A 17,227-nucleotide genomic window follows, 5' to 3' on the forward strand; every position below is an offset into this window, starting at 1 on the left:
GCATGGGTTGCCACAAGAAATTGTTTCTGACCGTGGAGTACAGTTCACCGCCAGGTTTTGGAAAGCCCTCTGTTCAACTCTACAAATTAAACTTAAGCTTTTGTCCGCTTATCATCCCCAAACAAATGGTCAAACGGAACGAGTCAATCAAGATCTAGAGACTTTCCTTTGTTTGTATCTCTCCCCTTCACAGGACAACTGGGTGGAGTTGTTACCTTGGGCGGAGTTTGCCCATAACCATTTGTTTCATTCTTCCACTGGGGAATCACCATTCTTCGTCAACTACGGGTTCCATCCACGTGTTCCAGAATTTCCAAGCCTTCCGACAGAAGAGGTTCCAGCTGTAACGTCCACTCTACGACACTTCGGACAAATTTGGAGAAGGGTTCATGCTAATCTTAAGAAGGTTTCAGTCCGGTACAAGTTCTTCGCAGATAAGAAATGGCGAGCCGCACCTCAATATAAAGTTGGGGACAGGGTATGGCTGTCCACACGTAATCTCCGGTTGAAGGTGCCCACCATGAAGTTCGCTCCAAGGTTCATCGGTCCTTACCCTGTGCTACAAGTCCTAAATCCTGTGGTCTGTAAACTGGGTTTGCCTTCCCACCTTCGAATACCTAACGCCTTTCATGTTTCTCTACTCCGTCCCCTCATTCTGAATCGGTTCCACTCAGCATCCCCTAGGCCAACGTCTGTAGTGACAGAAGCTGGAGCGGAGTTTGAAATCAAAGCTATTCTTGACTCTCGTTATCTTCATAAAAATTACAGTACTTGGTGGACTGGAAGGGTTATGGTCCTGAGGAAAGAAGTTGGATTAAGGCTACTGAAGTAACGGCTCCTCGACTGGTTCAGATCTTCCACTCCAGACATCCAACTAAGCCCGGAAAGTGTCCAGGGGCCACTCCTGGAGGAGGGGGTACTGTCACTCACCGCGGGCAGCGGCGGCCGCGCTTGTCTCTGCGGGTGACCTGGTCTGCCCGGCGCCTCTCTTCTCCCGGCGATCTCCGGTTCCAGCGGCGGGTCGGCGCGTTCCTCCGGCGGCTTCCCGGAGCGAGGGCGCCGCCATCATAGTGAGGTCAAGGAGGCGGAGCAGGACTGACGTCACCTGCCTGCTCTGCCAATCAGGCAAGGGCGGGGTATTCAAAACCAGACGCCGGGCAGAGATCCGGTGCCTGAGTATCTTAGTTTCTCCCGCAGAAGCTGTGATTCCAGAGCTCCCACGTTCCTGTGATCTCTGTGCCTCCAAGCACCTCCGTGCCTCCAAGCACCTCGTGCCTCCAAGCACCTCCGTGCCTCCAAGCACCTCGTGCCTCCAAGCACCTCCGTGCCTCCAAGCACCTCCGTGCCTCCAGCACTTCAGTGCCTCCAGCACTTCAGTGCCTCCAGTGCCTCAGCATTCAGTCTCACTGTGCTCCCGGCACCTGTGTGTCTCAGTACCTGTACTACCAGCACCTCAGTGCCTCCAACACCACAGTGCCTCCAACACCACAGTGCCTCCAACACCACAGTGCCTCCAATACCTCAGCATTCAGTATTTCTACAAGTCTTGTCTTTCAGGAAACCTTCAAGAATTCTTCCGTGCTTCCTGCCTGCCGTCTTAATCCTGCATGAGGAAGACCTACATCCGGCCATCTCTACTGCGACCCAGTAGCGGTTCCTCTTCCCGGTCATCGGAAGAAGCCCCGAGTTCACAACACTCCCAAATCAGGTCAGTGATATCCGGGCCCTGAAACTTTATGTTTCCAGGACGGCTAGAGTCAGAAAAACTGACTCGCTATTTATCCTGCATGCACCCAACAAGCTGGGTGCTCCTGCTTAAAAGCAGACTATTGCTCGCTGGATCTGTAGCACGATTCAGCTTGCACATTCTGCGGCTGGACTGCCGCATCCTAAATCAGTAAAAGCCCATTCCACGAGGAAGGTGGGCTCTTCTTGGGCGGCTGCCCGAGGGGTCTCGCCTTTACAACTTTGCCGAGCTGCTACTTGGTCGGGTTCAAACACTTTTGCAAAGTTCTACAAGTTTGATACCCTGGCTGAGGAGGACCTTGAGTTTGCTCATTCGGTGCTGCAGAGTCATCCGCACTCTCCCGCCCGTTTGGGAGCTTTGGTATAATCCCCATGGTCCTTACGGAGTACCCAGCATCCACTAGGACGTCAGAGAAAATAAGAATTTACTCACTGGTAATTCTATTTCTCGTAGTCCGTAGTGGATGCTGGGAGCCCGTCCCAAGTGCGGACTCTCTGCAATACATGTATATAGTTATTGCTTAACTAAAGGGTTATTGTATGAGCCATCTATTGAGAGAGGCTCAGTTATTGTTCATACTGTTAACTGGGTATAGTTATCACGAGTTGTACGGTGTGATTGGTGTGGCTGGTATGAGTCTTACCCTGGATTCCAAATCCTTTCCTAGTAATGTCAGCTCTACCGGGCACAGTTTCCCTAACTGAGGTCTGGAGGAGGGGCATAGAGGGAGGAGCCAGTGCACACCAGATATAGTACCTAATCTTTCTTTTAAGAGTGCCCAGTCTCCTGCGGAGCCCGTCTATACCCCATGGTCCTTACGGAGTACCCAGCATCCACTACGGACTACGAGAAATAGAATTACCAGTGAGTAAATTCTTATTATTTCAAACATATTCTTTGTATTTTTCATATACTTTATGCAGCCAAAACTCTGGCACAAACTTTAGTATGACAGGAAAGGCTCTGTCTCACCTGCCTCACCCCACCGCACGTCACTGGTACACACACACACACACACACACACACACACACACACACACACATACATACTGTATATACATACATACATACATACATTCACACACACACACACACACACACACACACACACACACACACACACAAACAGATACACACTTTCTCACTCACTCTCCCTCCACTCATTTATTACCGTCTGGCAGGCTGGAAATGGAGCAGCATTTCCTCCTCCTTAGAAGTATGCTGGTCAGTGTAGCCCCTCAGTCCGTGTAGCCCTGCCCCTCAGTCAGTGCAGCTCCGCCCACTTTTCAACCCCCAACCTATGATGCTATCACCAGGGGGAGGAGGAGGCTTCTTCATGCTGCTGTCGCTGCTGCCTGTCAGTGTGACAGGCACAGCAGCTGGCAGCAGCAGGGTGAACAGTGTGGCACAGCACAGGGATGCAAAGCAGCCTGGCACCTACCTGCTCTGCATCCCTTTGCTGAGCGGGTAGCGCTGGTCCGGCCCATAATGTGTATTCACAGCATAATTAGAAGCAGCTGCACTGCCTGCCAGTGCACATTTCCCATCAGGCACAGCTTATCATTGCCAGGCAACAATTAGCCCAATCAACAAGGCTGCAGTGTCAGGGCAGAAGTCATGTGATGCGGACTTCTACCTGGCATTCCACCAGTGCTGGCTTGCGTTCCACAGCCAATAAACTTGCATCCGTACTCACAGACATAGTCTGATGGAAGCAGAACAACAGTCATGTGTTCCACCATGTGTTCCACTGCAAAGACTACATAGTAAGGCACTCCAAAGGGTGCCTGATGTAATATTTAATAGCAATTATGCATATTATATTCAGGATAGTGCAAAATATAAATGCTATTACTTGCCACACAATATCCACAAATTATTAATTCATATATACAGTATGTGGCACGCTGGAGAAAATTGTGTGTGCCACTTTAATTATGTGAAGGAGTGGTTGCAAACCTGGGAGCATGATTGCTGGCACAGCAGGAGTTAATCAGTGCTGGTCACGTGTCCTGATATATGAGGTGGCGAGAGCAGATTGGTAAAAGCAAGTGGAGCCTTGTGGGAAGAAGGAGAGTGACATGGTTGGAGCTGGAGCCATTAGAGAGAGGAGACGCATGTGTGATGAGTGGAGCAGATCAGTGATGCAGGAGAGCCAGGCAGTCACGTAGCACTGCAGAGTGCTTGTTCAGAGAACTGGGAGAGTGGGTGTGGGATGCCGCACCCAGGATCCAGATGCCGCCCCCTGGAGTCAGATGCCACCAGGCCTAAGCAGAGGCGCAGACGCTGCTACCTTCAAGTGCAAGTGGGACACCACATGGAGATGGGCGTGGGATGCAGAGAAGCTGCACTGAAAGTCTGCATAAGTTAAAAAGACTATGCTAAATAATGAACTACAGGAGGGTGAGTGCTATGCCCCATTTTCCTCACACTTGTCTTATACACCACCCAGCTGCCACATTGAAAGTGCACCTGGAGGCATAATACAGACACTTGCCATAAACAGACCCCTGATTTAAAGGAAGTGCTGTCAGTAAAGAGACACTAGGTGGTAAATTTACTAAAACTTCTAAAACAGAGAATTGGTCATGTTGCCCATAGCAACCTATCAGATACTGTCTATCATTTTTCTATTGTCATTTAGAAAATGATAGGCATCTGATTGGTTGTTATGTACAACATCACCAATTCTTTGTTTTAGAAGCTTCAGTAAATTTACCCCTAGTTATCTTGATATTGCTACAGAGTCATTTCACCAAGTTGGAACTTAGGGGTCTATTTACTAAGACTTGGACGGAGATAAAGTCAATGGTGATAAAGTACCAGTCAATCAGCTCCTAACTAACATTTTTCAAACCCAGCCTGTGACATGACAGCTAGGAGCCGATTGGCTGGTACTTTATCTCCATCCAAGGCTTAGTAAATATACCCCTTAAAGTTATATTTGCCACCCAAGCTTAGTGCATAATTGAAATACTGTACAGTGACACCGTTTACCCTGACACAGAGAGTCAGGCCTCTAATTCCTGGACATACAGTATATTTCATCAACAAAGTATATTACCCTTTGTGCAACAAGTTCAGCCTAAAACTCCGGATCCCAATGCAAGTTCACTGTGATACTTTAGGATAGATTAGCTCTAACATTTAAATTGCCAGTGAATAGCAGGACTGTGAATAGGGACATTAAGGGATATATAGAGAGTGTCATTTTTCTGAGCCTCCGTGACCTTAATCCGTTTGTTGCAAAATATTCCTCTTTTTTATTATCCTCTTCTTCGTTGTTTTTGTGACTATTGCACTAATTAATGTATATAATATAGGGACTAGGATCCAGGTGGACAAGTGATTATTACACAACTGCTAAGTATTGCAGATAAACTTTCAAATATAATCACAAAGAAAACAAAAGTTTGGAAAAATAAATGGTTTTACCAGTTGTAAGTCACTTGGATATCAAGCCTGCAAAGTAGCAAAATGCACGTCCAACAGGGATCCTAGTCCCTGTATGGACCGTCTCACAACTCAACTGGTAAAACCATGTATTTTTCCAAACTTTTCATTTCTTTGTGATTACATTTGAATTTTTATCTGCAATATTTAGCATCTGTGTAATAATCACTTGCTACTAAAGTGAGGCTGCAGCATACTCTTCTTTCAGGGCAGGACATTTATTGCTTTATACCTTGTTTGTTTGAAAGCAGTATTATACCCGTGTAGCCCTCATTATAAACCATTTAGCATAATTTTGGTACATAGCCATTGTACATCAGTTTGTTTGCAAGTGTGAGCTCATCTGCATTTTCCGATACACACTTGTTTCGAGAATTTTTCTTGTCTACGGTCATACCACATTGGATATTCCTGACCCCATCTGATCTTGGAAGCAATACAATGCCGGGCCCTGTTAGTACTTGGATGGGAGACCACCAGGGAATACAGGGTACTGTAGAGTAAAAGGGTCCACCTGCACGGCTCCATTCTGTGCCAGGTGTCAGGGAATACTAATACACCACTGTGAGCTACCCTTGTCTCGCTATAGTCTTTGCTTTGCTCCACTTCAACGAACATTCCCAGCTATCAAAAGCATCACACACACGCACCATTATCTTCTTCCATCTCTATCTTGAAATCTCACCATGAGGGGTTCCCCAGTCTCCCCTGCACTGGTTTGTAGCAACAGTTGTCACTGAGTAATATCTGAGTGAAAGCCAATACAAATTATCTTTCTTCATCCAGAGAATCCATTCCACACTGGTGCTCTCAAACAACTGTTCACTACCAGATGTACATAGCTGGTAAGTAGAAACCGTGCAGAATACTAAGGTTCTCTGGCAATTTTTCTTTTACCTTTAAATATCCTGCTTGCCATTCATAAAGCAGGATGACACAACATTGTGTAAGCTATAGTTACCACAGCATAGTTATTTAAGAACATTTCAATGAGAGTGCCAAACACAAGAATCTTCTTTCTTCTTTTGTTCTTTGCTACAGTTTTTCTGACTCTTGGGAGCACCACCAACCAAACCTACAGTCCTTGAAAAAAGCTGCATTTGACATATGTTGGTCATTACAATATCAGTTACTAATACATGTATGCTGTTGCCTTCAGATGAGCACCGTGTGGAATCATATCCTCTCTTGCCTTGTATCATCAAGTACACAAGATGTGAAAATTAGCAGCCCATCCTGAAATCTTCATTAAGTCTATCATGGGACAGACTCTTACATTTGTATAACAATTGTAAATCCCACTGAAGCAGAATCCTTTTTCTATCACAGCCTCTTCTTAATGGCAGAATGTGATCTATAATGAAGCACTTTAATTGTCCCACTTTGTGTTGCATCTCAAGGAAGTGTCTTGCCACAGGTAAAATTTTTAAGATACATCTGTGTGCTACTAGCTCTCAAACTCTTCCTTATTGATGAGCAATGCTGGCTGATTCTCTCCTTAAGTATCCAGCAGGTCTTTCCAACATACAGTAGGTTGCACATGAATTTGAGGACATAGACTACATACTTGCTGTTGCAATCAAGCCTGTGCTTAACATGCTGTTGTCAAGTGGATTGATAAAATGGTTTCCAGTCAAAAGAAACTGGCAATTAAGTGCAGCCAGAGCATCTGAATACCCCTGGTTTAGAACCAATCCAGTTGGGTCTATTAATAGGTCTTTTGCAAGAGTATTCAGTGACCATCAACATGTCTTTCAAATTATGTAGGTCCCAATTGGTATGCAAATCTGGGAACACCATCTATCATTGTTTATAGGGCAGGGTCGCTGGAAATCAGGTGCCAATGTTCCAATACTTTTTTCCTGATAAATTGGGATGCCATGGTAAAGGTGCTAAATAAATTGAGCTTTTCAGGGCCAGCTTCAGATGTTTTTTCCTTCATAAGAAGGAGACCATTGTGATATAGCTGTCCAGTCTTCAAAAAGGCCCCTCGAATGTCATTTCTGTCATAACCCTCTTAATTAATTGTTAACTCATCGCGGCCAATGCTTCTGACAATTCCGAGGGATCTGAAGTGATGCATACCACTGTCAGCAGCTGTGAGTAGGGTAAACCTATTTTAAGGGGTCCTGGGTGAAAGCGATCCCAATGAAGCAGAGTTTTGTACAATTCTTTGCCGTAGATCCTAGTGGTTTTCCCATAATCTTTGATTGAGATAGAGACATCCAGGAAGTTAATAGTCTCCTTGTTGAATGTGAGGTGGAACCTGATAGTACCTGGTCTGCTGTTTAAATAGTTCATAAATTACATTATTTTTTCCTCTGCTCCTTAAGATAATAAACAAATCATCTATGTAACATATATAAAATTAAATGTTGTTACTGTACATCAGATTCTCACTGATGTGTACTTGTTCAGTGCCATGAAAATGTTGGAATATGATGGGGCCATGTTGGACCCCATCACAGTGCCTTGCTTTTGGAGGAAACCCCTGTTTTCAAACAGATTGTTTGATACTGGAATAAAGGCTGCTTTTACAGGAGACATTGTATCATGTCTACATGTATGGTCATCTGGAGAGGAGAAATGAACTATTATCCACCACTCTATCTTAAAGCTTTTAATTTCCCTTCATAGGGGGAGTACATCTGTTGAATGCTTTACTTTTTTATTGTTTATAGAGTATAACATGATGTTGTCTTTTTCTTTTAAATGTACCAATTTGCGATTGTCACTGAAAAAGTGAGTTGCTTGCTTCCTCTTTTCACTTGGTACAGGTACATGAGCACTCACTTGGGTGGTCTCAGAAGCACATTGGAATTTATTGTTATACTATATTTATCTATTTTTTCCCTTTTTTCTCCTATTGTATTTATGTTATGTCTGTGATGAGTACCATCTGCTGAGTATCTACAGTAATTATTGTTTATGCATTCTTGAGAAATTTGGTGATGCTTTTCTGATCCTTGATGACGTATGCAGCTCTAGGTGGTGTAGGAGGGTTCTTCCATTTGTGTTTTGTTATACATAAGGATCTGGGTAACTTTGACAAGGGCCAAATTGTGATGGCTAGAAAACTGAGTCAAAGCATTTCTAAAATGGCAGGTCTTGTGGAGAGTTCCCAGTATGCAGTGGTTAGTACCTATCAAAAATGGTCCAAGGAAGGATAACTGTAAAACAAAGCTTCATTTATGCAGGTGGGGAGGCAAAACTAACCTGTCTGGCCCAATTCCCACAGAAAATCTACTGTAGCACAAATTGTTGAAAACGTTAATGCTGGCTATGATGGAAAGGTGACAAAACACAAAGTAAATTTCAGCTTGCTGCATATTGGCCAGTGTAGACACAGACCAGTCAGAGTGCCCATTGTGACCCCTGTCCATCGCTGAAAGCACCTACAGAACAATGGACACTTTTGGATGGCTAGCTGCAAGTGTGTAATTTACCTGGTGTAGCAATGGTGCCAGGTTGCACTATGGGAAGATAGCAAGGCAAATGAAGAAGTTTGATGTTCTGGGCAATGTTCTGGGAAACCATGGGCTTGGTATTTATGTATCAGCTACCTAAACCAATTTCAGGCCATGTACACCCCTAAATGGCAATGGTGTCACACACTGGGGTCTTAGCCTTATTTATACTTTCTGGGGGTGCCAAATCATGTTGCCATTTGTCTTCTGGCCATCAGCGGCATTCCTGAGCATCAGCATCTCCAACCTCTACAAACACTCTATCAGCATGGGTGCGGCCATGATGAATTCAATCAGGTGAACACACCAGTACAATCAGATACCTGCAGCTGTGCACACATGACCACTGTTACCACTTGTTGCTGATAGAGCCCTATTTAACCCTGCCTCTGTGACTACCTCATGGTCATAACAGCTCACTTCTTATGAAAAGGATTCTCCCTGGCTAGGGGCCTCAGTTGCTTATGCTCAGTACCTTCTTTACCTGCAAGCACTCCTGTGTTCTTCAAGTGCTCCTTATATTTATCTACAAGCACTCCTGTATTTATCTGTAAGCATTCCTCTGTTTATCTGAGGGGACTCCTGGGTTCATCCACAAATGGTCCTGTCTGCAAGCGCCCCTGTTAACTTGTAAGCACTCCTGTTATCCACACACACTCCTGTCATCTATATACACTACTGTGACTCACTGATGCTCCATCAAGTTCAACCTTTACTGCTGCTCTTTCTTAGCAATGATTCCGCACAACCATTATGTGAAATCTTTGCTAAGTAAAAGCAGCAGTAAAGATGACTCTCCTCCAGCAAGGAATCTGCATTGCCATTTAGCATCAGTCTCAAGCAGTACTCTGCTTGCATCTAGCACCTGTCCCACTATCATGGTCCACATGAATGCCAGTTATCTGGTAGCTGGGCTTGTGCTTAGTCTTCGGTTTCATTTCCAGTTCTGTGGTCTGCAGTGTGGGTCTTGGGTCTAGGTTGGATGCACAGAGCAAAGCTTCTCACCTCTAGTTTCAACTCTGAGCACTGACACTGATATTGGATGGGCTGAATGAAGACAAATGGTAGCAGTTCTGACAATAGGAGTTCTGGTATAGTCTTGAGACAATGGCATTGAATGCAGGTAATCACACAGAGTAAATAAGGCTAGAGAGGATATACACTGTGCTCTCTAACAAAGACTGAACCACAGGTGCAGGTTTATATAGCATGATCTTGGCTCCAATTGGAAGCAGGGATCATTTGAGAGCAGCAACAGGATCTCTGAGGATTTGTTCACCTGACTTGGAAACAAGATGGCTGTGCCCCTGTATCCATGTAGTAATGATCAGGAAAAAACTAGGAACAGTGCAGCCACTTGAAAATGGCAGCACCGGACAGGAAAAGACAGACTAAGACCCCGGTTTGTGACAATTCCAGTCTAGTTTATGTGGATTCTGAGTTTCTACTTGTCTGGTTTCCTAAGTTCCTAGTAGTGGGTTCCAGCCCCTAGTTTCTAGATTCAGAGTTCCCTATGATCGGTTCCAGGGTCTCATTCTGGTGGAGTCCAATCCCTTTCCAGTCCAGTCTCTGGCATCTAGAGTCATTCCCAGTGATACCCTGGTCTGGTTCACATAAATGAGCAGAGATCTTATCAAAGTACCTAGTTTAAGCTTTCCTCCTGCTTCAACTAGACCCAAGGGTCCTGATACAGCTTGACATATACAGATGACAGTGAAAAAATGGCATCCTCCTATTTTTAGTGGCATCTTTCAGCAGGAGAATGCACCTTGCCACTCTGTAAAACAGTTCAGGAAGGGATTAAAGAACATGACAATGCATTCAAGGTGTTGACTTGGCCTCCACATTCCCCAAATCTCAGTCCAATTGAGCACTAAGGGATGAGCTGGAAAAACAAGTCCAAGCCATGAAGGCCTTACCTCACAGGATGTACAGGATGTAAAGGATCTGCTGCTAATGTATTGGTAGACAGATACCACAGGAAACCTTCAGAGGTGTTGTGGATTCCATGCCTTTATGGTTCAGATGTTCTGTTGGCACAAGGGGAACCTATACAATATTAGGCAGGTGGTGTTAATGTTATGGCTATTGAGTGCATATTTCAATTTGGCTTATCTAATAACATGCATATTTTCATATACATTTTTAAGGCTACCTACACCCATATTTAAGGAGACAAAAAAGGATATGATACAAGGAACTGCATGGTTCAAGCATTTCAACATACACAATAGCCCCATTTGGAGTGCCACGAAAAAGAAGATGCACCACGTATGCCATCAATTAGTAATTTTTACTTACTTTGAACCTGATATGTACTGCTAATGTGATAAAATAAAAAAGTACAGTATGCCTACCTTATACACAAATAGAGGATTTGCTTTCTATAGCAATTCAACAAGGATGCTACTGTACAGTAATCTGAAAAAAAGACAAAAGACCAGGAGCTGATATGACTGAGCCACGCCATGCATCCCGTCATGCAACATCATTTACACTGCCACAATTATGAGAGAAGTGCAAATTTTAGTGATGCGGTCACCATGCCAACGCTGGGATCACGAGCGATCGAATGCCCAACAGTTGGCATACTGACTTACAGGGGCTAGTCCCAATTGTGGGTGTCCATGGCACCCAGAGAGTGGGAATAGAACATGTGGCAGCTTAGCGAGCCACCGAGCCCACTGCATGGTGAGCGTAGCGAGCCCGCAAGGGGCTCTGTTGTGCTCGCCCACCCCCGCCAGCATTCTGCGGTCGGGATCCCAGGGTTGGTATGCTGATCTCCAGGATTCCGACCGCCGGTCTCACAGCCCCAACCCCTATAGAGAATCACTTATCAGGCACATCATGTGGGCAGGTAACTGATGGTGGATAATCCTGCAGAGAAAAGCCCAGATCAGCAATGGTAAAGCTGTTCAGCGTACATGTCTGCCATCTATGGCTGCCAAGCCATTCCCAGAAGGTAATGTTTTTATTTTATTATTAGCTATAATATCTTATAGGTTTTTTGTGTGTGTGTGTTTTTTTTAGTAATTCTTTTATTATTGCAGCAATTGATTTATATTTTTGCTTTGTTCCAAATCAGAAGTTTGGCACCACCCTTCTAGAGATCATCTATTTTCTCCTGGATGCTACTAAGCAGAAGTCAAGCAGGAACAGCTGGCTGAGAAATACTGCCTGGAACAGAATCTTCTTAAGATCATTAACTGTTCTGGAATTATGAGGGCAAAATAATTAAAATAATAATGCATCCATCGAGAGGGTGTTGAAAGAGGGTAATTTTCTTTAGCTCTCTAGAGTTTAATAAACTAATCTGTAAAGTAGTACTGCAAATGGTAAAAAAAAGCCTATAAGCAAAAGAGTGATTCAAAGTTTCTGGATGGATACATTTGTATTTCAGCTTAATCGTTTTACAAATAAGAGTGCTTTTTAAAGGTGCAACATGTTTGTCTTTCATCATAAATTGCTGTATCTGTGTATCAGCTATACAAAAAAGTGTCAATTGTGTATATGTGTATCCTCTACTTCACACACTTAAACATCTACTCTTAAAACAGCTGTAGAAAAATGTGATAACATGTTATAGCCACTGTGCCAAAAGGTGCATTATTTTAAAGTCTCTAATTCTCCTTAGCTTGCATATGGCACTGCCTGCACCTTTAATAATGGTGATTTATATCCTGTACACATTAACCTGCTGGGTTATGATTATACTTTGATTATAGTTTGTGTATTTTCTTTCCTCTACTCTAGTCACAACAAGCTTATCACATCATGTGCGTCCCTCCGAACTCTGCATGCATGGCAATTATATTTTCATTGAAATTTATTTTATTGCAATTGGTGAACTGCCTGGATTTTAAAGGAGAAAGGGCAAATATTAATTATTATCATTACTGGCAGTAAGAGAAGTTTATTGTTAGTTGAGTACAGTTGGGTGCACTGTGGTCCTCATCAACCAGCATACAAATAAATCACATAGTACGTGTATACTTTTTATTTATACTGTATGGGGGGGAAAAAATCAATGTAGAAAATATCTGCTGATCTTTAACTTGTGCAAAGTAGCTATGGTAATTGTAGTCTGTTAAATTGCTTTGTGTTTCTTTATGATCTTGTTATTATTGGCATAAAAAGGGTGATTTACATTTATATAGTCATTCATTTAGTTAAGCAAGCAGGCTAAAAATTGCCCCTGAGATGCTTTACTCTAAAACCATGCCAGCTGCATCAGTGTGTAATAGGGAGTAAGGTACTGTATAGCAGATTTTCTACAAACACAGCACTAGCACAGGGAAAAATACTGGACGTGGAGGAAAGTAATTAACTAGGATATGGTATAAATGAGATGAGGATAATGCGAACGCATACTAAAGAGAGCCTGATAAGATATACGTAACTTGTATATGTAGGATTACAGTTTATGTAATTCCTCATCCTTACTGATCCCTGTATTAAGCAACCCTGATTTCCCATTGGAATTATCCAGATGAATGCATAATGGTTGATACAGATCAGGGTGGCCAAATGCATACATTGACCTTTTAATACCGTACTTGGGGTATTTTAGTTAGAAACTTAGATTAGCGTTCATCACTCTTTGACATATGCCAGTTTGTGAATTACGTATGTAGGAAACCAAATATATTCCCTCTGCTGCTCAGCTGACAATATCAGCTCAGCTGTGTCATTCTTGCATGACGGATTTGATAGTAACAAAAAAAAAATATCTTTGTCATGGTAAATGAAAATTAGTGCAAGTTGAGTGTTTGCTTTGCTCAAAATATAGCAATTCTGTATGCAAAGTGTACATAATGTGCAGGCTATTCTAGATATGCTTGAGGCTTTATTGCCTTTACTAATGTCTGGCATTTACCTTTGAATATAATAATTCTTATCATTGCTGTTCACAGCGCTAGTTGTGCTATCCGATAAGATTCCGTTCTGGCAATGATTTTGTGCACTTCTCTAAATGCACATCACATACAAACTTTTGGGAATGGAAGGAGGGGAGGAGCTTCTGGCCTTCTGGGGAAGCAGCAGAAGAAAATGAATGGTGTTAACTATTACTGTACTCATGTAATTGCAATTTTGTATCTGTAATCAGTAATTAAATGTCATATCTATAAGAAAAATATTGACCTACCCGTCAGCTTGCTGGCTGCCGAGTCATGTGTCCTTATGTCTAATCATATCACCATGGCTCAGTGATCATATATATTACTTTTGTGCAAATAAAATATTGTCTGTTTATAAATACAACAGACAGAGAGGAGGGGGGTGAAAATCCCCACCCCTCCTCTCTGTCTGTTGTTTGTCTTTGACCCCTCCCCCTTCCAGCACCTGATATATAATTATCTCCAGGTATGATTGAGCAACTGCCAAATTGTTTGTCTATTTATAAATACAGAAGGAAATTGTTACATTATAAAAGAAAAAGGAACTGGCTACATTTTTATCTGTCATCCTTTTTTATTTGTTTAACTTGTGAAAATAGTGGTATTGTGATTTAATGCGTATTTTATGCCTTGTAAATGTATGCATGCACTGCATGTGAGAGGCAGGCTGATATATGTATATGTAGAAGAAGCTATTGTAAATATTAATACATAACATTATTCCTTTGTGTAAAATGCTTGCGAACAGAAAGACATCGGAAAGCATGCGTGCAGTTCTGTGGGCCTTATTGAGACATCAGTAAAAGAGTGATTATATAAATCCAGAATCCACTCATCAACCCTCTGAGGCCTGGATTAATATAATCACTGTGCACAGGCTTTCCTGGAGATTGATTGTGTGCTTTGCAGATTGGTTTTAACCATTTGCTTGCTGATTTTGCAGAGAATACATTAAAAAAAAAAGAGTAAAAACACCTCTCTTAGGTACAAACCAACTGAATAGCAGAAAAGAAAGGGATTATACATGTTGCTGTTGACTTTCCTAGGACGCTGTGGGAACCACTGTGATTGTATGTAGTCCACCATTGATGCAAGCTAGCTAGAGTGGTGGCCCAACCGTGCCTTAAAATCATGAGGACTGAAATGCACTATACTAGTTTCTGTTGCAGTATCTAATTTATTTTGTTATGGCATCCTGATTTTCTTTAAAACTAGCGACATATAATTTCGATTTATGTATTTTTTGTTCTACTATGTACATACTTAGGCTAACAATACTTTCCCTTTAAACTGGTACACTAATGGATTACACAGGTTCTGTGGCTGATTAAAACCAGGTGAAATGTAGGCTTGTAGTCAGCCAGTAACGGAACTGATGTAATTAATGAGTGTCCTGGTTTAAAGGTATTGTGTGGTAAGCCTATACATACTTCCATTTTTTATTTTTATTTTTTTGTGTAGAAGGATGTAATTGACCCTTGTAGGATCCTTCCCTTGGATCTATAGGATGTAGTACAGACCTGAAACTTCCACCCCACGTGCTCTCACAGATTCTCCTGGCTGAAGCTTTGGCAAATCCGAGAACGGACACCCACTCCCCACCACCTATCTTTTTCAGCAAAGTCTGAAAATCTATGAGAGTTCCTTCACCTGTTGGAGTCTTCTATTACCAGGGTTAAGGGGAAAAAGGTTTCTTTTTTTATTCAGAATCACCTGAATATGGTTAACACTTATTTAGACTTACCATACTATCCCTTTAAACTGGGACAATAATGAATTACACAGGTTCTATGGGTGATTAAAGCTGGCTTGAATTAAGCCAGCCACAGATCCTGTGTAATTCATGAGTGTCCCGGTTAAAAGGGATAGTATGGTAAGCCTACACTTTGTTTACACCCATGTGGTGAAAGCGCATGCAGTAACCTGGGTTTTAAAAACAGAACAAAGCACAGATTTATAGTTAACATCAATATTAGAATTTCTGTCACAATGTAAGTGATGTAGTGTATGCTTGATATGAGGGTATACAAATCCATTCTGTAATGTGAAATTGGTCATGTCACCACCTGGTGGTAGAAGCCTGATATACAATGGGGTAAATGTAATAGCCTGCAAACCATAGGCATCATCAGTTTCCCAGCGAGTCTGCCTGAGGTTTTAAAGTAGCAGTCATTTAAAAGGAAAGCTTGGTTTTGCTTTTAAATGATTGCTATTTTAAAAACATTGGGCAGACTCCCCAGGAATTCCCTGATGCTTGCGGTTTGCAAGCTTTTACATTTAATAGATTATCTTTTCTATTGTATTCTCATTCAAATGAATTCAACTCACTTATATTATACATTAATATCATTTTTACTGAGCTATAAATGTAAAATATATAATCTGTGAGCAGTGATGCTATTTACAAGACAATATTATGAGTATTTATGGATTTTATATTCAATGGCATTGCTCTTATCTTTCCTGTTGGGGCTCCCTTACTGCTGCATCCTTCTCTGTCAGTATCCCATAGGGACACAGAAGAAAGAATAAGATCTGCAAGTTTGTACCAGTGCCACCAAGATAGAAGATGCCAAAAGATGTGTTAGAAGAGAAGAGGTGGAATAAGATGTTGAGATAAGTGGTAATGTCAGAAGTCCTGAACTCACAGTGGCGAATGCAGAAGAGCTGATGCAGCCTTCCATGGTTCAGGTGAAGACAGGGGCAGAAGACACCAGGAAGTCTTGAGGCTGTAGTAGCCATTGGAAAAGAGTTTATGCTGGTTGTAGCTGTTCACGTGAAGGATTATGAGGAATACTGTGAATGCGACAGGGAGAACTCCATGGAATAGAGACCTAGAGCAGGCGTGGAGTTTAGGTTATACTAGCATCTTTATGATGACTTTTGGAGTTTATACCTGCCATTTTGCGTTTTTTTGTATGTATTCCACTGTGTATTTGATCAGGAAATTATTTACTATTATCGTTGAGAATTGCAATCAGACCTATTATTATTATTATTCTTGCCAAGTGATAACCTGTTTTGCAATTATTGGTGGATTGATAGAACCCTCTCTAAAGATGGCGTTATCTACTGGAGCCAAGTTGCAGACTGATATGCATTCCGGAGCTTGAGAAATTTGACAGCCCATAGAAACCTATCTGAAATACAGTATCAGCTGAGATTCTCCCTTCTAAAATAATGAGTCTACTTTGTTTTTGAGGGAAGACCACCAACATCACTGCAGAAATCACATCCCAGAATGCTGTACAAATGGCAATCTGCGTGCACTGAAAACTAAAAGTGCAAAGAGGGGAACATAGATCAACTCTGAGTACTGTAACCTTGATCTCTGTAAGGGTCGGAGAGTAGCTGCAGCAGAGGTGACTGATGATCATGTTTTGCTGTGCTTTGCTTTTGAGGGACTCTGGATGGGGGCAGTCATATATATTAAAAAACAAATGGGTAAATACTAATAGATGGGAACCTGTGCACATTGGTTTGGTACCACTGGGGAAAAATTGATCTATTACCACTAGGGGATGGGGGTAATGCCACTGGGGATCTATTGCCACTGGGATAAGTGAGGTAATATTACAATAGGGGCCAGGGCCAGATTAAGGTTTGTAGGGTCACAGGTTAACTAATTTAAAATTAAAATGTCAATAAAATATTCTGGTGGT

At 42.4% G+C, this 17,227-nt stretch overlaps 1 pseudogene; it reads left to right on the plus strand.

Annotated features, from left to right (window-relative positions):
• The first annotated feature begins 5,583 nt into the window (after nucleotides 1–5,583).
• On the plus strand, nucleotides 5,584–5,702 carry LOC135054436 (5S ribosomal RNA; annotated as a pseudogene).
• The last annotated feature ends 11,525 nt before the right edge of the window (nucleotides 5,703–17,227 follow it).

This window comes from Pseudophryne corroboree, chromosome 2 (genome assembly GCF_028390025.1).
Source record: "Pseudophryne corroboree isolate aPseCor3 chromosome 2, aPseCor3.hap2, whole genome shotgun sequence".
Lineage (NCBI taxonomy): Eukaryota > Metazoa > Chordata > Amphibia > Anura > Myobatrachidae > Pseudophryne > Pseudophryne corroboree.